The sequence below is a fragment of the Hordeum vulgare genome, chromosome 4H, assembly GCF_904849725.1.
Source record: "Hordeum vulgare subsp. vulgare chromosome 4H, MorexV3_pseudomolecules_assembly, whole genome shotgun sequence".
NCBI classification, from domain to species: Eukaryota; Viridiplantae; Streptophyta; class Magnoliopsida; order Poales; family Poaceae; genus Hordeum; species Hordeum vulgare.
In genome coordinates, this window is record NC_058521.1 from 590193206 (window position 1) to 590200746 (window position 7541).

General features: G+C 41.2%; 1 long non-coding RNA gene across 1 annotated transcript; it reads left to right on the forward strand.

Annotated features, from left to right (window-relative positions):
* Positions 1–1246: 1246 nt before the first annotated feature.
* LOC123447352 lies at positions 1247–2272 on the forward strand. The gene is made up of 2 exons (XR_006631492.1): positions 1247–1279; positions 2101–2272. It is a non-coding gene; the product is annotated as an uncharacterized LOC123447352 (long non-coding RNA).
* Positions 2273–7541: the final 5269 nt, after the last annotated feature.

The window sequence follows — 7541 nt, forward strand, 5'->3', positions numbered from 1 at the left end:
GGACCTCCGGATCGGAGCCCCGCGCGCCTCGCCATGGCGGCCAACACGCTCAAGGCCTAGCTCAACGCGACAGATCGCTTCCACTTCTGACACCGGCCAGCGACAGGAGATCGGGCTCGCTAATCTCTCACTGGCTTCCCTCCGTCCCTGCCCAAAGGCGGCTGCGGCGTCAAATCGCGCATCGAGAAGAGCTGATCTGCCCGCGCTGCTCTGCTCTGCTCGGTGGACGCGGGCCTGCGGCAGCGGCAGCGGTGGAGAAGGGAGGGGAGGTAGGCATCGTTTGACCTCCGTGACACTCTCGATGTTGGGGGAGAAGCCCGACCTGGTCTGCGAGCAGGGCGACATGCTCGGGCAGGCGACGCGAACCAAAGACACAAAACAAGCGAAGCGAACCCCCTCTTCCTCCTCATGTCGCCATCCGCCGCCGCCGGCGAAACCCCGTCCAGGGAGCCGCGAAGAGCAGCACCAGCGCCGAGGAGTCGCGGTGGCTCGCGGCCCTCTCTGAACCCGAGCTCGTCCGTCCTCCACTTCCCTCGTAATCTCTCCTTCCGACCACAGATTTTTCAACGTTCGATGGTTTCCTGCAGGATTTGCTCATCAGCCTGAAGATGCTAGCCTGTCACCCACTGTCACCCGCTGATTACTCTCCAAATGCAAAGGTCATTTCCATCCTGTCACCCGCTGATTACTCACCCGCGGTCACCTGCAGGATGGTTTCTTGCTTTATTTCCGTCCTGTCACCCGCTGATTACTCTCCAATTGCAAAGTTCACTTCCGCTTTGGTGGCAGACCTATTGTCTTTGTTACTGATTTATGTGCACTTACGCCATGCCTTGGGACATTCAGTTGTTTCTGTTATTCTTCAAATACTCTGAATCTGTGTGTCAAGGGGGGCAGATTTGGAGCAAACCTTTGAATTCATGGTAAGCATAGGACGGTTTGGCTTAACTTAATTCCATTGTAGATGAATGTCGTTACAGTAGTTTCCAATCTGGATGGCACTTGGCACTCACTACTAGCTCACATTTGGCTTAACTTAAAGCAATAGGTTGGCCTCTCATTTGAGGTTAGTACAGTAGCAGAGATGCTTCTAATCTACTTGTTAGACATTGCAATGTGATCTGCAGTAGTTCTGTTTGTTTATGATTATTCTACTTTGTTCAACACATGATTTACACATTGAAAAAACTGGTTACTCCTATAGCATTTGAACTCAGATTTCCATACACTACTGTTTGTGCATTTGAGGAACTTGGCTCCAGAGTGTGTCATCACCGAGGTACTGTTAGATAGAGCATCTTTTAGTGGTCTTTCACTTGCGTGTCAGATAGTGTACAAATTAATTGCTGTTTTGAGTTGGCGGTCAAACCAGCACTTTGTTATCATACTAAATCGCATGGGTTTTATTGTATCATGTGGGTAGTCGCAAGCGAGGACTAGTTGATCAGACTTAGGGGGGTATGTTCTTCTGATTTGTGATGCTGATGGGACTTCTGCCCGTAGCATTTGTCGGTTTAGTTGGACTGAATTAGTGATACATAGCATTGGCAACATATATTACTAAAAAATAATTATTATAAATACATGTGGAAAAATGTGCGTACAAGACTAGCTAATTGTGTCTGCTTACTGTCTGGACGCATACTTTGGTACGACGTACGTGTACTGTAGAGTACCTTAACCAGTGAGAGTACCTTACTATATCATGTACAATAATAATTACTATAGTATTTGATGCTGCCTTCTTTTTTAGGTTATTCAAGTATGGATCATTCAACTACATTTTTTGCCTACATACCGGTATATCTTACTTTAGATTAATCATTTCAGCTTCACACAATTAATTAAGGCCAAAAGGGGTCAAATTTACGACTCTTCATAATTCAGCTGTCATTTTTTCGTATTTTTATTGCTCAGTCCATCTTTATAGGTTACATCAGTGGTAGTTGGTTTAATTGGCTAGACTCAAACTTCTCTCATCTGAGTTCAGAAACATTTGTCGCTTCAAGGTTTCCGCCATGGATTGCTTGTTTTTGTGCCTTGTTTCTATTCTTGATCTGTATCTTGTAGCTCTTACAAATATGGTTGTTTCTTCTACAGGACCTCCAGGCCTAAGAAAGTTGAAGTGCGAAGCCTTGAAGCCAATTGTGTGAAGCTCTACTTATCCAAGAATGCACATTATATATTGTAATAATAGACATATCTGCTTTGTAATAGATTGGAAAAATTGTAATATACTACCTTCGTGTTAATTTGATGAATTTCACATGTCATTTCTGCTCTATTTGAAATATTCATATCGTATGCGATTTGAGAATGTGTGAAATGAAACACATGGGACAAATTATGAGAAGAACATGACAAATGGGACCTACACACAAAACTAAAATTCAAAAGCCCAAAACTGAAACTGGACCAAATGTATTTGGGCACTAAAAGGCCAGGGCCCAAATTATAATGATACAAAAAAATTTGAAAAAAATACTAAAGTGGCTATAAATAGGGTAAGGCCCAAAAAGAAGCCCAATGAGAAAAGCCCAAAAAAATAAAACCAGCCCATGTGATCAATTGAAATGGGTTGCGCTGATTTCAACTATGATGTTTTGATTTCGTCGTAACTTTGCCACGTAGGACTGCCACGTAGGACTGGGTTATATTGTCAACGACGATTTAGGATCGTCGTAAAGGTTACGACGATCCAGGAATCGTCGTAGAAGTTACGACGATTTCGATCAAAACGTCGGTGTTGTTCATTTGTGACGCTCCGTTTTCGACGCTTGGTTTTTCGTCATGAGATCGTCGTAAACTAAAAACTGTGACGATGTAGCGACAAAAATATAGCGTCGTGTATTAGCATATTCCTTGTAGTGTAAGAAGGTACACGCTATAGAAGAAATTAACACGTTAAGTGCTAAGATGGATGAGTTAATGAATTTGGTTGCTAGTAGAAGTGCTCCTTTAGATACTAATGATATGCCCTTGTCTTCCTTGATTGAGAGTAGCGACGCTAGCTTGGACGTTAATTTTGTTGGTAGGAATAACTTTGGCAACAACAATGCTTTTAGAGGAAGCTATGTTCCTAGGCCTTTTCCCAGTAACCCCTCTAATAACTTTGGAAACTCCTACAACAATACTCATGGAAATTGCAATAGATTACCCTCTGATCTAGAGAGTAATATCAAAGAGTTTATCAACTCTCAAAAAAATTCAATGCGTCCATAGAGGAAAAACTACTCAAAATTGACGATTTGGCTAGGAGCGTTGATAGAATGTCTAGTGATATTGATGCTTTGAAATTTATATGTGCTCCTCCCAAGATCAATATGGATGAAACTTTGAAATCTATGCGTGTTTCCATGAGTGAGACCAGAGAAAGAACTTCCCAAATTCGTGCTAGACATGAATGGCTTAAAAGGCATGTTCCCGTGATGAGAATCACGAAGATCTTAAAGTGCCTGGTGTGACACCCATTGAATCTTTGTTTTCTTGTGTCAAACCTAATGATGATGGGGCTGGATATTAATCCACTTTGGTTGAAAAACGCCCCAATGATTCGGAGTCCATCTATCTTGATGTTAAAAGCATTGAAAGTGGAGTAGAAGATATCAAAACTTTGAGTAGTAATGAAACTACTACTTTGGATTTCAAGGAATTCAATTATGATAGTAGCTCCTTGAGTGAATGCATTTCCTTGATGCAATCCATGTTAAACTCTCCACACTCTTATAGCCAAAACAAGGCCTTTACTGATCATATCGTCGAAGCTATGATAAAATCTCTTGAAGAGAAACTTGAATTGGAAGTTTCTATCCCTAGAAAGCTTCATGATGAGTGGGAACCTACTATCAAAATCAAAATCAAAATCAAAAACTATGAATGCAATGCTTCGTGTGATTTGGGTGCTAGTGTTTCCGCCATTCCAAAGTCTTTATGTGATGTTCTGGGTTTTAATGAGATTGAGGAGTGTTCTCTTAATTTGCATCTTGCGGATTCTACTGTCAAGAAACCCATGGGAAGGATCATTGATGTTCTTATTATTGCAAATAGGAACTATGTACTCATGGATTTCATTGTGCTTGACATTGATTGCAATCTGACATGCCTTATCATTCTTGGTAGACCTTTCCTAAGGACTATTGGTGCTATCATCAATATGAAGCAAAGGAATATTAGATTTCAATTTCCTTTAAATAAGGGCATGGAACATTTTCCTAGAAAGAAAATAAGATTGCCTTATGAATCCATGATGAGGGCTACTTATGGTTTGAGCACCAAAGACGACGATACCTGATTCTAACGCTTTATGCCTAGCTAAGGGCGTTACACAATAGCGCCTGTTGGGAGGCAACCCAATGAATTTATCTTTTTCTTTCTGTTTTGTTGCGTCCACACCATCATAATTCTGTTATGATAGTGTCTTTTGTGTTTCTTTTTTTTGAGCCATGCAAAACCTTTTTGACTAGTCTTGGTGATGGTTGTTTGATCCTGCTGGAAAAAGACATAAACTTTTCGCTCACGAGATTATTTTTCATTTTTATTCAGAAAGAAATTTTGAGTTGTTTCTTTTTGCTTCTGGTTTATATGCCTTTTTCCTAGGCAGTAGTAATTTGTCAGAAGTGTTGAGATACCATAAGTATACAAAGTATACAGATTGCTACAAACTGGTCTGTTTTTGACAGATTCTGTTTTGTTGAGTTGGTTTTTTGTTTTGATGAAACTATGGATAGTATCGGGGGGTACTAGCCATGGAGAAGTGAGAATACAATAATCTAACACCGATATAAATAGAAATCAAGATTGCTACAGTACCTAAGAGGTGGTAGTTTGTTTTCTTGTGCTAATGATATCACGAGTTTCTGTTTAAGTTTTGTGTTGTGAAGTTTTCAAGTTTTGGGTGATGTTCTCATGGACAAAGGGATAAAGAGTGGAAAGAGCTCAAGCTTGGGGATGCCCAAGGAACCCCAAGCCAAATTCAAGGACAGCAAAAAGCCTAAGCTTGGGGATGCCCCGGGAAGGCATCCCCTCTTTCGTCTTCAATCCATCGATAACATTACTTGGAGCTATATTTTTATTCACCACATGATATGTGTTTTGCTTGGAGCGTCTTGTATCGTATGAGTCTTTTCTATTTTTGTGTCACAATCATCCTTTCTGCACACCTTTTGAGAGAGACATGCACTCATCGTGAATTTTCTAGAATGCTCATTGTGCTACACTTATATCTTTTGAGCTAGATAATTTTGGTCTATGTGCTTCACTTAGATCTTTTAGAGCACGGCGGTGCGTGACTTGGTAGTTGGTTTGTGCTATGAAAGTAGTCCCGAAGGTGATAGGTACCCAAAGAGGATACAAAAACTTCCATCTTCATGTGCATTGAGTAGAAAGAGAAGTTTGATTCCTCTCAATTAGTTTTGAGACGTGGATTTGGTAATATTAAGAGTTATGTTAGTAGGGTGTTGTGAATCTATAAATACTTGTGTTGAAGTTAGTGATTCCCGTAACATGCACGTATGGAGAACCGCTATGTTAGGAAGTCGGAGCATAATTGATCTATTGATTGTCATGATTTGTGTTGCGGTCAGGATCGCGCGATGGTTTACACCTACCAACCCTTCCCATAGGAGTATGCGTTTAGCACTTTGTTTCGATTACTAATAAAAACTTTCGCAATAAGTATGTGAGTTCTTCATGACTAATGAGAGTCCATGGTATAGATGCACTTTCACCTTCCACCATTGCTAGCCTCTCTAGTACTGCGCAATTTTCGCCGGTGCACAAACCCACCATATGCCTTCCTCAAAATAGCCACCATACCTACATACTATGTCATTTTTATAGCCATTCCGAGATATATTGCCATGCAACTCCCACCGTTCCGTCTCATGACTTGTGACGTCACTCTCATATTGACATTGCATGATCGTAAGATAGCTAGCGAGATGTTTCAATGTCATACGCCAAGCTAGATCGTTGCACATCCCGGTACACTACCGGAGGCATTTCCTATAGAGTCATCATCGTTCTAAGCTTTGAGGTGTGAGTAAATAAAAGTGTGATGATCATTATTATTAGAGCATTGTACCATGTGAGGAAATAAAAAAATAGGCTAAAGAGCCCAAATAATAAAAAAAGAGGCCAAAGAGCCCAAAAATAAGAGAGAAAAAGAGAGAAGGGACAATGCTACTATATTTTTCCACACTTGTGCTTCATAATAGCACCAAGTTCTTCATGATTATGAGTCTCGTGATTTGTCACCACTATATGCTTGTGGGAAACTTCATTATATAACTTGGCTTGTATATTCCAATGATGGGCTTCCTCAAAATTGCCCTAGGTCTTCGTGAGCAAGCAAGTTGGATGCACACCCACTAGTTCTCCTTTTGAGCTTTCACATACTTATAGCTCTCGTGCATCCTTTTGTATGGCAATCCCTACTCATTCACATTGATATCTATTAATGGGCATCTCCATAACCCTTTCATATGCCGAGTCAATGTGACCATCTCCTCCTTTTTTGTCTCACAACCACCACCACACTCTATTCCACCTATACTGCTATATCCATGGCTCACGCTCACGTATTGCGTGATAGTTGAAAAAGGTTTGAGAAAGTAAGAGTGCAAAAACAATTACTTGGCCAATACCGGGGTTGTGCATGATTTACATTAGTTGTGTGAGGATGATGGAGTATAGCCAGACTATATGATTTTGTGTGAGGATGATGGAGCATAGCAAGTTTGCTTGACGTATTATTGTTTTCATGTCAATAGCAAACTATTTTTTTGAATCTTACGGATGTGAACATTTATGTCACATGAAAGAAGTTACAAAGGACAACTATGGTAGGTAGCATTCCACATCAAAAATTTAGTCTTTATCACTTCCCTACTCGAGGACGAGCAGGAGTTAAGCTTGGGGATGCTTGATATGTTTCCAAAGTATCTATAATGTTTGATAGTTTCATGCTATTACCTTGTCAAACTTTGGATGTTTTGTATGCCTTTTATATATTTTTTGGGACTAACTTATTAACTCAGTGCCAAGTGCCAGTTCTTGCTTTTTCCGTGTTTTCGACCCTTTTCAGAGGAGGATTTTAAACGGTGTCCAAACGGAATAAAATTCTGAAAAGATTTTTTCCGGAACAGAAGATACGCGTCAAACTTGAGAACCAAGGCAGGAGCCAGCAGGGGACCCCACAAGCCCCCTAGGCACGGCCAGGGGGCCCGCGCCTCCCAGGCTTGTAGGCTCCCTGGGCCTCCCCTCCCCTAGCTCCTTCGCCTATAAATTCCCTAAAATCCCAAAAAATATCTGAAGATCAACGAAAATACTTTTTCGCCGCTACAAGCTTCTGTCTCCACAAGATCCCATTTGGGTATGTTTTGGTGCCCTGTCGGAGGGGGGATTTGGATACGGAGGGCTTCTTCATCAACACCATGACCTCTCCGATGATGCGTGAGTAGTTCACCATAGACCTACGGGTCCATAGCTAGTAGCTAGATGGCTTCTTCTCTCTTTTGGATCTTCAATACAAAGTTCTCCAT